The 14,160-nt window shown below is 29.9% G+C and overlaps 1 protein-coding gene across 2 annotated transcripts in view; it reads left to right on the top strand.

The window, feature by feature from the left end:
- The window catches only part of CSMD1 (CUB and Sushi multiple domains 1), a 2,624,761-nt gene that overhangs the window by 1,021,661 nt on the left and 1,588,940 nt on the right, over positions 1-14,160 (top strand). The gene's annotated exons all lie outside the window — the stretch shown is intronic.

The following is a 14,160-nucleotide window of genomic DNA, read 5'->3' as shown; positions in this document are numbered from 1 at the left end:
TATTTACTAAATTTGTTGTGATGATAATAACAATTTTCTTCCTTCCTACCTATACCCTGTTCCTCCCAAATCTGGAAGTATTATTTCTGAAACATGACCTTATAGAGACATAATTATAAATGTGATGGAATGCACCTCTAGCTAATAGTGAGAAAAGTCTGAGTTTGAATCAATATATCTCTCCCAATTATGACTCATTTAAGTTCTTAATTTATTTTCCTTCTTTGAGCTAGAACTAAAATGTGAGCCTAACTTTCCAGTTCTACAGTGAAATGATCAAGATCATAGGATAATAAAATGTTAGGGCCAAAAAGATCTTAAAGATCATCTAGTCCAATGCTGTCATTGAATTGACAAGCTATGGAGTAGACCTGACATAAGGTCCTTTGTCTGAAAACCTGAATATATTTCCAAGTGTAAAATGAGCTGCTGAATTGGGGAATGAAACTCTCTAAATCACTGTCTATTTCTATCTCTGTTTCTGTCATTTTTCAGTATTTGAAAGTAAAATATTTATTTTAAAATATAGTTTTAAGTATTGAGATTATATTTATATATAAGCTAACAATATTCCATTTACATTTGAATATTTCTTTTTTCTAAAAATATTGACTATCACAATGGTTAGTGTTTTATTCCCTTAAAAGTGATTTCAAAAACAACTTTCCAAGTTGCTTAAATATTTGGTTAATGCATTGTCAGGTTTTGTTTTTTTTTTTAAAGCGGACATTTTAGGAAGGCAAATTGGATTTCTTTTTACTTGAAACTATTGTCTTACTCTTTAGTGTCATGAGACAATGATTCTTCTCAAAGGAAGTGGAAAATTACATTATATACAAGAGAACAAAAGAATGCAGAAGTTAGTTTATTGCAAACCATTGTAACATATAAAACATGCTGACAGTTATGTTTAAATATTTGACGTAATGACAGAATCACATACATAATGGGCATTTAAAAACAGGAAACTCAGCATTAGTTGATCTGCTTCATGAATTAAGTCACTCAAGCATGTTTAGATTTTGTGTGAAGGAAAAAATGATGAAGAAAGAGATGTGCATTTAAGAAAGATGAATAAATAAAGTCATTTTAACAAATACATATTGTTCAGTAGTTTTTCAGTTCTATCTAACTTTTCTTGACCCCGTTTGGGGATTTTGTGGCAAAAATATTAGTGGTTTGAAATCCTTTTTTCCACAACAAATATATATGATTAAAAAGTTTCTACCACTTTGTCTACTTAGGGGAGCAAGTAAGTAAGAGTTTAGTATTACAGAAAAGATTATTAAAATGACCCAATCTTCCATTCTAATCCTGCTTGTACTGTGACCTGTTCCTAAATTCCCTCATCAGTGATAGGAGTCTGCCTCACATATAGATGATCAATAAGCACTTAGTTGTTTACTGTGTACTTGTTATAAATACAATAATAATCAGTGCTTTGAAGGAACATGAGGAAAGGATAAAGATGGAAACATTAATTTCATTGACATTGGTAAATCCTAGGTAAGGGAATGTTCCCTACCAATTTAGGTCAGTACCTTTGAAACTTAAAGACCTAAATTGTTTAGGTGAAAAGTGTAAAGTATTTTCTAGTGCTACACAACCACTTAGAGTCAAAGGTTAGATATACTGGCTTTGAAGTCAGGTGTCTATCCACACATCACATTATTCTGCCTCTCTGGGGAAACTATCCTGTAAATAAACAGGAATGTACAAGACAGATGAAGATAAAAGGAAAGTAATCTTAGAGGTAATGGTAAAAAGCAAGTAAAGGTAAGGGGACAGAACAAGTCTCCTGCAGAACATAGCCTTTGAACTAAGTGTTGAATAAAGTCAGATATGCCAAGAATTGAGGAAGAGGGGTCAGGAATATTTCAAGAATGGGTGTCATTTAGTGAAAAGGCACTGAGACAGGAGTTTACACATAGTAATTGACAATGATCAAGTAGTGATTTACCATTCTTAAAACATAACATAGATGGAGGGGAGTAAAATTTGAGAAGAATACAAGGAAGGAAACCAACATTTTGGGAAGGACATTAAATTCCAACCAGAACACTTTTTTATTGAACTTTGGATGGAGTCTAGCTGGAGTTTCCTGATCAATTTAGGAATGTGTGGAAAACATATTGGAATTTTAGGGAAGGAGCAGAAGAAAGACCAGGAGATTATTTAGAAGGTTATTTCAATAGTTTAGGTTAAGAGCCTAAACTAGGGTGAGCACACTGTGAGTTGAAAGAAAGTGGGTATATTATGAGGCACTGGGAAGTTAACAGTGAAAAGGCTTGTCAACTGATCAGTTATGTGAAATGAATTGGAAGAATGAAGTGGTGATGTCAAGGATTCAAACTTGATTAATTCCAGAAATTGTAGTATCCTTACCTTTTAGTAACAGGGAATTTGCTAAGAATAGAATTTGTTTAGAAATACTGAGTTAAAAGGATGAAATACATAGAGAACCCTAGAGAATCAACAAAAAAATTAATAATTGTAACAAAATTGCAGGATATAAAATAATAACAAATAAATCATCATGGATTTCTATTTCCCAATAACTAAATTCAACAGCAAAAAATAGAAAAGAAAATTACTTTCTAACACAGAAGAAAAATAATTACTTGATCACATGGGTTGACCGGGATATGATTGGGGGTATATAGACTCTAAACAATCAGCCTAGTGCAATTATTATCAATAATATGGAAATAGAGTCTTCAGCAATGACACATGTAAAACCCATTGGAATTGCACATATGTTACGGGAGAAGGGTGGAAGAGGGAAGGGAAATAGCATGAATCTTGTAACCATAGAAAAAATATTCTAAATTGATTAATTAAATAAAATTAAATTAAAAAAATAAAATTATTTTCTAAATAAATATAGACAATATAAACACTTGCGGGAATGCTTACTAAGCAAATGCCCAATACCCACATAAAGACAATTACAAAACATTTTTCACACAAATAAAGACCTAAAAATTAGAAAAAATTAATTGTTTATGCATAGTCTGAACCAATAGAATAAAAATGATAATCCTAACTCAATTATTTTGTCCCTTTTGTACTATACCAATCAAACTACACAAAACTATTTACAAAATCTAGAAAAAATTAAATTCATCTTGAAGAAGAAGAGGTAAAAACTATTAAGGTAATTAATGAAGAAAATATTAAGGAATAAGGCTTAGTCATTTCAGATATCAAAGTATGTGATATGATACATATGATATTTAATCATGCAAACTGGTTGTGGCTAAGAAATAGAATGGTGGACCAATATAATTGTTTGATCAACAAATTGTTTAATTAGCAAACATAATAGACTAGTTTTTGATAAAGACCAAAATTGAAGGTATTGAGGAAAGGACTTGATATTTAACAAAACTACTGAGAAAACTAGAAAACAATATGGCAGAAACTTGAGAAAAACCAACATCTCACATTACCTACCACAATAGTCAAAATAAATACTTGATCTTGAAATAGAACATGGAAAATTTCACCTATCACTCTTACAGAATAAGTAAATGATGTATGACCAAAAGACATAGAAAACATGAAAAAGAAATTCATAACTTTGATTACATTAAATTTAAAATATTTTGTACAGACAAAACCAATACAACCAAGATTATAAAGGAAACAACTAATTGTAATATCTCTTATAAAGGCATCATTTCTCAAATATATAGTGAAATGACTCAAATTTATGTTTACAAGGCATTCTTCAATTGATACATGGTCAAAGGATTGAAGAGACATTTATCAGATGAAGAAATTAAAGATATCTATAGTAATATGAAAAAATATTCTAAATCACTATTGATTAGAGAAATATAATTAAAACAACTCTGAAATACCATCTCTCACCTATCAGATTCACTAATATGCCCACAAAGATTGTGAACTGAGGAGTGTCATTCAATTGAAGAATGGCTAAAGAAGTTGTGATCAATGTTTATAATGGAATACTTTTGGGCCATAAGAAATTGTGAGCAAAATGAGTTCAGAAAAAACAAACAAACTGGAAAGCTCATATGAATGAATAAGGTGAAGGGAACAGAACTAGGAGCTCAATATAAACAATAGCTGAAATATTGTATAATTATGAACTTAATTGTACTAAAACTATTATCAGGAAAACAAGATTCCAAGATAACCCCAAAGGACACAATCAAAATGCTATCCACAACCAAAGAAAGATCTGTTGAAGTCTGATTGAAGAGCAAAGCACACTACATTTCATTTTATTTCCTCCATGATTTTTTAAAAAATTCTTTTCTTCTGTCTTAGAATGTAATACCATATATTGGCTCCAAGGTAGAATAGTGGTAAGAGTTTAGTAATGGGTTTTAAGTGACTTGTCCACAGAGCCAGAAGTGTCTGAGGTCAGATTTGAAACCAGGACCTTCTTTCTTTAGGCCTGGCTCTCAATCCATTGAGCCAACTAGCTGATTCTAATGAATTTTTTTTAATTATTTCATGTGTGAAACTTAGCTTCTGTCACAGAATGAGAAATATGAAAATATGTATTGCTTGAACACACTGGTGTAATATATATTAGTATAAGATTATTTGCTACCTTGGGGAGGAGGAGAGGGAGGGTTTGAAGGAGAGAGAGATTGTTAAAATGAAAAATTTAAAAAAAAACTGTCCAAGTCAATCCTTCATGTAATTTAAAAAATATTGAAAAGTTAGAAAATATGGAATTAAAAATGTCTAAAAGATGGAAAATTTTAAATGTTCATCAGACTGGAGCCTTTTAGAGAGAAAATGAGTATCATATACATAGAAAAATGGTCATTGTATAAAAATACTATGGATAGAAAAAATAAGAGGGTCCAAGACAAATGTTTCATAGATCTCGCTAATTAGTGAGTATGATAAAATAAAAATCTTGGAAGACTGAGGAGTAAAGTCAGAAAATCAAAATAAAATGATATCATTAAAAATCATACAGAAAATACTATCCAAAAGGCAAACATGACCAATAGTCAAATGGTAAAGATGAGAAGTGAAACAAAGGCTATTAGAATTGACATTAGAATTGATCATTAGGAACTTTGGAAAGAACAGTTTAAATTTATTAATAAAATTAGAAACCAATTATACCTGGTTCAGAAGAAAGGATAAAAAGCAAGGAAATAGGAATACTGAGTACAAATGATTTTTTCAAGGAATTTAGCAGATTAAATAAAGAGATATATGGTAATTAATATAATTTTACTAATGGAAAGGAATTTAAAGACGGATTCCAAAGCCCTCATTTTGTAAAAAAGAAAATGAAAGATTGAATCATTTTTATTAACTTTTAAAATTTAACAATCTGAATGTCTTATTCTGTGCCCCATATTGCTTTAAGTTTACTCTCATGCATCAATTTAGTTAGGGGAAATCAATAAGTACTTTGAGGTTGTGTATCAATAACTTTTGTTTTATCACTTGTCTATATTGTCTGTCTTTTTATCTGTAATTGCTTTCTGCTTGCTAAACCCTGGAATGCCTTATGGTATAGATTCCAAAAACCAACTTTGCCATCCTAGAACATTCAACTTTAGTATATTTTTTTTGTTTCACACTTTAAATTAGTAATTACCCATGTAACCTTACATTTTCTGACATGTCTTACTAATGATCATATTTTTCTACTCTGAACATTTTCCTTCACTGGATTTTTTAATTCTTTCTATTGTAACTTCAGTTCCTTTCTCTTTGAAGGTTAAAGCTGGTGTTACTTTTTTTAAATTAAGTTTTATCCAAGCAACCTTTAATTAGACAAGAGATATCTCTGTTTTCTGAAAAATACTTCTCATTCAAAAAGCTTTTTTCTTGTTTGTAGAATGATGGAGTTGAACTAGATAACTTCTATGATCCCTTTCAATCTAATTCTCAGATAATTATATAGTTAAAATTATTATATGAAGAGAATAATTCACATAAGTATAATATAAGAATCATATGAAGAAGAAACAGATTCTCAAAGCATTGTGTTGGGTATCATAAATAACTCGTGGTGTCATTCAGTTTCATTCTTGTCTGATACTTCATGAAGCCATTTGGATTTTTCTTGGCAAAGATACTGGAGCAGTTTGCATTTACTTCTCCAGTTCATTTTTCAGATAAGGCAATCTAGAAAAAATTACTTTACTAGGGTCACACAACTAGTATGTTTCTGAGGTGAAATTTTATGTCAGGTCTCCCTGATTACAGGTCCATCTCTCTATATATTATGTCTCCTAGCTGCCCCAGTAAATAGTAGGTAGGAGATAATACATGTCTTCTATATTCAAAATCCAGTGCACAGAATTCCACCACATGCTACAAAGCACAAAGGCTATTGATTTTTGAGACTTCATGCCTATTTGGGGGGGTTTAGATATAGTTCTACCTTTCCAATTCTGGTTCAGCACTACTATTTGGTAAATTAGTCTTCAAATAATTAGAGGTTTCAACATAAAAAGAAGTATGCTATTTTCTTCTACAACAATCACTGGGTGAGACATATACAAAATAAAGAAATGTTCACAGTAAGGACTAATGCTTTCAAAATGAACTTTTTAAACTGTAAGATTTTTGCAAGATATAGGAATCCTCCCAAAGGCAGAAAAAAAATTCACTCAAATTCACAATAAATTGCTTTTTTTAGAAGCACTTAAATTAAAAATGTCCCTCTTACTGACTTTAAAGTCTATTTTTGAATATTTTTGACTTTGGTCACTTGTAGGGACATCTTAATAATTAGTTGTAATTTGGTTATTGTGTTGCCAATTTTAGTGCATTTCTAATGCTCTCAGTTGGTTTCATTTTGTGTCAACAGTACCAAAAGTTCATTGGTGAATTGTCAATGTAATTTTTTTTTTAAGCCTTGTTAGGACGTAGGTGTATTTAAAATTAGGAGGAATGATATGGTGTTTTTGATGGATTTGAGGAAGGATGGAAGCATTTTCTAGGACTAGAGACTTGTGTAAGGATCAAAGTATTTGCAAAGATTCACTAAATATTAGGTTTAGCAAAGAATTGAATCTATTTTTATTAAATTAATCATAAAATGATGGGCACAAACTAGAGTGACTGAAAAATACTAAAAATGTGTTGTTATAAATTATGTATTTCTAGTCACAATAAACCTGGGAGTAGATATGTTGGGGTAAGGGAGATTTAAAGAAACAGATATGGGAAGTCATAGCTACAGAATACATTGTTTGGTTTTCTCACAATGACTTCTGGGGCACCTTTTCTTTTTTTCAAGTGGGTAAAGTATCATTAACTCTACTCCCTTTTAACATGAAATTCATATGAGATACATGCATGAGGAACAAACACAACTGACCAACTGAATAGATATTACTTGATGTGGGAGTCAGTGGACTAGAAGTTAGAGGATATAGTTTCCCAGTACACTGATGATAAGAATTATTGATCTTAATATATCATTCTCAGGTACAGAAGGAACTATATATAAATGATCCCCTTCAATCTGTAAAACAACCTTTCCAGATCATTTCCCTATTTTTCAGATGAGGAAACTGATACACAAGGAGTTTAAGGAAATTCCTCATGGTATCAGAGAGAGAAACTTTATCCATTTTTTTATTTCAAATATAAAACATGCTATTCTGTGACTTATTTCAAAGATATAAGATACTGGGGAGGCTATTTAATCCCTCTCTCAATTTACCCATTTTTAAAATGGGGATTATATTGCTTAAAAACCTACCTCAAACCCTGTTTTGAATATAATTCAAATGTATTTTTAAAACATGTAATATTTGACCTTATATTATTTCATCTTCTTTTTAAATATTATTACCCAGATATTTAATTCATTTCCTCCTTTCAAATTCATAATATACACAAATAGCAAAAAAGTCCTTCATAGTTTTAAAAGCTTTTGCTTTAAATTGTTTTTAAATTTAGAGTTAAAGATTTTATACATCTTCATAATTTCTACTACTTGGGACCTTTTCAAGCTAGTTGTTATTATTACATGCCATTATAACAAACCAATTTATAATTAAGTATTTTAATTTTTATTATTATCTTTAAGGACTAGATGAAGTCTCTGGGTAAATAATTAATATAGGTAATTAAGAAAACTAAAGTAAGCAGACAGTAAATTTCTTTATATTTAACTTGATAGTGTTAATTACTTAAATCTGTCTAATGCTTGAGAATTAAATTCATTTCTTAGGGATCTCTGTCAATATAAAATCATGGAAACAATTGCATGGAAAAATAACTTTGGACTGTCATTTCACTTTTTATTTGAGAATTGACTTTGGGATTTTATAAAGCCTTTTCTATGTTTAATTAGACCTAAATTTGTATTTTCACAGGATAGTAGAACCAAAAGTGAAAAGTGAGAAACATTTTTTCTCTCATCCTTCCTCTTCTTTATATTGCTAAAAGAATTATTCCTGGAGAGGTGCAATAAATTTCCAGAATTCACATAGCCAGGAAATGTCAGCAGTTCACATGAAACATGAAATCTTTGACTTTAAATATACTTCTTTTACTACCCTGAAATAGATCATTCCCTTATAATAATTACTTGATATTTTAGATATTACCATGTATTAATCAATAAGATCAATAATTATTTTAAACATTATTATAATAATATTGCATTATGTGACTATTCAATAAATTAAATCTAAGAAATATGTTATATATATGTACTGTATTCAAGGTGCTAAGACTATAAAGCCAAAAATAAATAATTCTTCCCATCAAGAGACTTTCTATGGTCATCTAAGATATGTGCAAGATAAAGGTAAAATACAAACAAAAAAATCTAAACTAATTGGATACATAGCACTAACATTTAAGGAACATCTAAAAAACGGCTCATATAAGAGGTGGCACCTGAGCTGAATATTTAGATGACATAGAGATTAGAAGAGACAAAATTCTAATCACTTTTCATAGAATTATGGTCTGATATAACCATTCTAGAGAACAATTTGGAATTATACCCAAGTGATTATAAAACTCTACATAGCCTTTAACCCAATAATGATAATACTAGATCTGACTGCAAAAGAAATCAAAATAGGGAAAAGACTTATTTACAAAAAAAAGCAACTCTTTTTGTGGTAGCAAAAATCAGAATCAAGGGTATGCCCATTATTTGGGTAATGACTGGATTAGTTGTTATATATATTAATTATAGAATATATTTGTGCTGTAAGAGATGACAAGCAAGATAGTTTCAAGAAAAAAAAACAGAATACATATGAAATAATGCAAAGAGAAATTGAGCAGAAACAGGAGAATGTAGTACTTAATAACATTGTAATGGTGATCAACAGTGAATGACTTAGCTACTCTGACCAATACAATGACCCAATATAATTTCTAAGAACTCATAATGAAAAAAAATGTATCCATCTCTTGAGAAAGGACTGATGACCCTTCTGATCATATTGATATTTTCATTTTAACTTCTTGCATTTTTGCTGATTGTTAATCTGAGAATATATTTTGCATGATTTCACATGCAAAATTGATATCATATTGCTTTCCTTCTCAATAATGGAGGAAGTGAATTTGTAGTTCACAATTTGTAAAAAATGAATTTTAAAAATGAATAACTATTTTAAGACACACTAATAAAGAGGGATGGCATTCCAATTATAAGGAATATTCTGTGCAAAAATGTGGAGGATGGAGATGGACTTTTCTGTAAAAACTGGAAAAATATATCCCTTTGGATGGAAAATTGAATGTTTTAAAGGAATAAGGATGGAAACACATGAAAGATAGATTTAAATTCATAGGATCAGCTTTAAATGTTATATAAATGTTGTGAAATAAGTTTAATTCATATCAAAGAATATATTAACATATTTTAAAATATTCTATTTTTCCTGTATGTGTGAACAGAAAAAAATATTTCAATTAAAATATTTCTTATTAAGAATTCAATTTTTAAAACAACATGTCTATTGATTTGAATATTTGAGATGCAAGAAAAATTTAAGAAGCCTCTCCTTTGACCTCAACATTTACTAATGAAATGGTAAGATTTAGTCTACCTCATGAGGTAGATAGATAATAAAAGGACTTGAAACTTAAAGATAAATGCATTAATCTTCTGTAGGGAAGTGGAGATGGGAATTTAAATAGCAATATTAACTCAGAGACTAAGATATAAAATTGTGATTGGTATTCACCAGTTCCTGCTGCCTTAAAAAATCTTAAGAAGGAAACTGACAGTTTTTTAAAACTTTACTCCCTGTTTATTTGGAGAATTAACCTGAGGGTTCAGAGTGAAGAAAATCCAGACTTCCTAACTTAATCTTATGAAGTTATTTTTAAATTAGTTTCTAATGAGCACTTTATGTTCATTAGGTAGTTTAAAAGGAATGACAACCTAGTTATCTCTAAGTAGGCATCTTTCTTTTACTAACAACAGATTATCTGGAGAGGAAAGGGTGAGGATGGTATTTGCATTTTTGGAATTCTCTTAAGAATTTAAAAAGTTATTACCAATTATTTTTTAAATTGTTATATTTTTCCTATATTGCATGTTGATACATTTTTAATAATCATTTTTACATTTTACAATCCATGTTTTCTTCCTCTCTGCCTATCCTCAAGAGAGAAGATAATGTGATATAGATTATACATGTGCTATCATGAAATGCATGTTTCCACGTTCATCATGGAATGCAATGCTTATTGCAGGAAAAAAATTCATGCAGGAAGTAAAGTGAAATTTGTATGCTTCATTCTGAATTCAGATTCCAGAGGTTTTTTCCCCTAAGGTGATAAATAACCCTTTTTGTCATGAGTCCCTTGGATTTTTCTTGGATGTTTTTATCTTTGATAATAGTTGAGTCATACATTACTGCCATTACTATATACAATGTTCTCGGTCTGCTCTCCTTGATTTATCTCACTTCACATGTCTTTCAAGGCAAATTATTTCTTTTAGAGATGATACATACAAATTTAGAAAAAAAAAGATCTATTGAAACTTATCCATCACTCTTTGTAATTTGTATACCAGATCTAAACACCACAAATGTTGCCTATAAGAGAGTTGAGAAAAAGACATGGAAACATTTTAGGCATGAAGAAACACTTCCCTATTTACATTACAGATAGTTGCTCCTGAGAATAGCTGAGGGGTGAGGAAAACTAGGTGGGTCTTGACCTGAAAGAAGTAACCTAGAGCTAACCAGCTAGTTTGCCAGGTGAGAAAAAAGTGTCAAATTTTAGCTTCCTACTTTCACCACTATTTCTTCCAATCTCATTTTTTTTTCTATCTGCTATAGAATAATGAAGACTAAGTATTCTCAGATTTTCAGAGCCCTAACTTCAATTCATAGTTATTTGAAAGAGTAAATCATAGTTGATTTATTGAATTGTATTGTGTGGGCAGAATAAATAGATCAAAATTTTAAAAAACTTTATGACTTTGAGACTATGAGTGTGTATGTTGATTATTTTGCATAGGAAAATCTGTTTGATAAAATAATCTGATCAATTCTTATATATTTAAAGATATGCCTTTTATGTCATTCCTATATATGTATTTACTTATCAAAACTCATTCTGTACTTTATCAGTTATGATTTTATTTCTCAAAGACCATCAAACTCCTGTAGTCATCTTTTATTATCTGAACTTCTTTTATTTTCTGTATTTGACTTTTCCATTTTGGATTATAAGATCCCATTGTCTCCACAGGAGTCTATTGAGAAAATTATTACTTTTTCCTCATCAGAATTGTCACTGTTTATTTCTACAGAATTTAATTCCTGAGACCTTCCACTCACTCATTGACTTACTCCCACTGTAGTATTATGGTTCATTGAATTGTTTGAGGATCAACATTTGCTCATGTTCTGTCTTATGGTATCCTATTACCTACTGCATTCATCAAAAGAAGTAAAAATATATTAAATGTACACTATGAATCAGACACAAGACACAAAATGAATTCACCAGAAATGTCTCCCAACTCGCAGACCACCTTCCTCAAACAACCTTCCTCATTCAGGATAATTCAACGAATGAGTCCATTGGTCCAAATATCTTTCCCAAAGCTCCTTGAGAAAATTCTCTTCCCATGAATCATCTTTGAAATTTCATTCTGGCTTAAAGAAATCCAACCCACTCAACTCTATGCAACAATCAGCAACAACATCCTATTTTCTATTTGCTAATGAATTCTTAATTAACTGACAAATATTCTTCTACAACTCCTGCATTCCATCTGTTTTCTCAGTTCCTTTCCACCAAATGTCACAACTGGAGTATATTCCCTCTTCATTTCTACCTCATGAGATATCTGGAATGTTGATATGTAGTGACTTTGCTTACAAAAAACCTGAACTGAATCTTCCTACCACTCAGTCAATTATTTGGCAACACTTTCCTTTAAAAATCACTTTACATAGTATTAGTGTATTTTTTAATGTGTGTATAAATGCCTGTTTTCCTCTTAATAGAATGTATGATACATTGAGAACAAGAAATGTTTAATGTTTATCTTTGTGTCTTCAAAGCCATAGAGATAGTAGATGCTTATACAAGTTTCTGAAATTTTTAATGAATTAATGCTATGAAACCAAAAAATATCTATGAAGTACCTATTTTGTATAAGGAAGGTACTATACTCATTGTGGTGGATATAAAAATATATCATGATAAGATTAGAAAATATGGACAACAGTGTTGGAAGATCTATGTCTTCAATGAGTTTATATTCTAGTGAAGTGATGAAAATAATCAATATAACCAATATTTTATGTCTGGATTAAAGCTGTTGTGAAATTATATATATGCAAAGGCTAAGAGAATTATTTTAAATAATAATTAGAGAAGGAAGAGATATGATATCATATGGCTCTCAAACCACTCATTTATAGATGAGAAAATTGAGGCCAACTGTAAGGTGTCTAATGTAATAGATATTTTGGCATAAGTTAAACCACAGTCTCAAACTCCAACATCAGGCATCTATATACTAGAAATCAATGTCCTTATTCATTTACAAGGCTCTGTCTATAAAACACACACATATATATATATATATATATAAACATATAAATTAATATATAATTCAATGAATATATAAAATATATAATTATATATAAAATAAATCTATAAACATAAAACCATATAAACGAATATAAAATGAAGTCAAATTTTTTACCAGTACTTCTCTCACATTGCATGAACTATATTGTCACTTTTTAAACATTGTCATCTGTCTTGTAACTTTCAGTTTAATGCCTGCTGCATCAAATATTTTTCTGTTTACATTTCAATTTAATGGTCATAATTTTCAAAACATGATTATTTGCACTGAAACTTTGCCATAATCCACTTCTTAAAATAATTACAATGTTAGCACAGTATCTTTTATAGTCTAGCAATTGGGGAATAGTGATAGAGAAATATATATGTATATGTATATACATATACATATACATATATATTTAAAGTGGACAGATGCTAGGAACAGAAAATTAACTGATTCAAAATGGAACCTCCAGTCACTTTCTATTGTACACACCAGTCAAATGGCATCTATAAGGACCCAAATGCTTCTGAATGAGGTTTAATAGAAAGTACTGTGAACTCCATGTCAATAAAAGACCTAGGATCTAATTCCAGCTCCACCATATGTAACAATGGAAAAAAGAAGAAAAGTCAATTGAATTTGGTGAGGCTAGATTTCCTCATTTCTAAAATGGTTATTGAATTTTTTTTAAATCTCACAAAGTTTTTTTGAAGGAAAAGAGTTTCTAAGCTTATCAGACAAAATAAAAGGTGAGTTGGTTTTATTGAACTATGTTTGGAATATCTACTCTCAAAACATTTTCCAAAATAGCTCATTTATCATCTAAAGGATTTATTATTATTATTTTACAATTTGACACCTATCTTAAGATAACCAATAGCCTAAGAAAAACATGTTTAAACTAAAAATAGATTTAGAAAGGTTTTCTAGAAATCAAGGTCAATAATCACTTTTAACATGTGACTTAACAAATTATATTTGTTCTATGATTCAAAGAAGTTTAAAAATACAAAAATATAAAGCCTGAAATCATAAGTCCCTATGTTCTGAAACAATGTCTACTAACTAATAATATCAAATTATGTTACGGTGACTTCATAGTCTCATCAATAGAG

This window comes from Monodelphis domestica, chromosome 1, assembly GCF_027887165.1.
Source record: "Monodelphis domestica isolate mMonDom1 chromosome 1, mMonDom1.pri, whole genome shotgun sequence".
NCBI classification, from domain to species: domain Eukaryota; kingdom Metazoa; phylum Chordata; class Mammalia; order Didelphimorphia; family Didelphidae; genus Monodelphis; species Monodelphis domestica.
The sequence above is the reverse complement of the archived record's forward strand: the minus strand, read 5'-3'. Positions and strand labels throughout refer to the sequence as shown.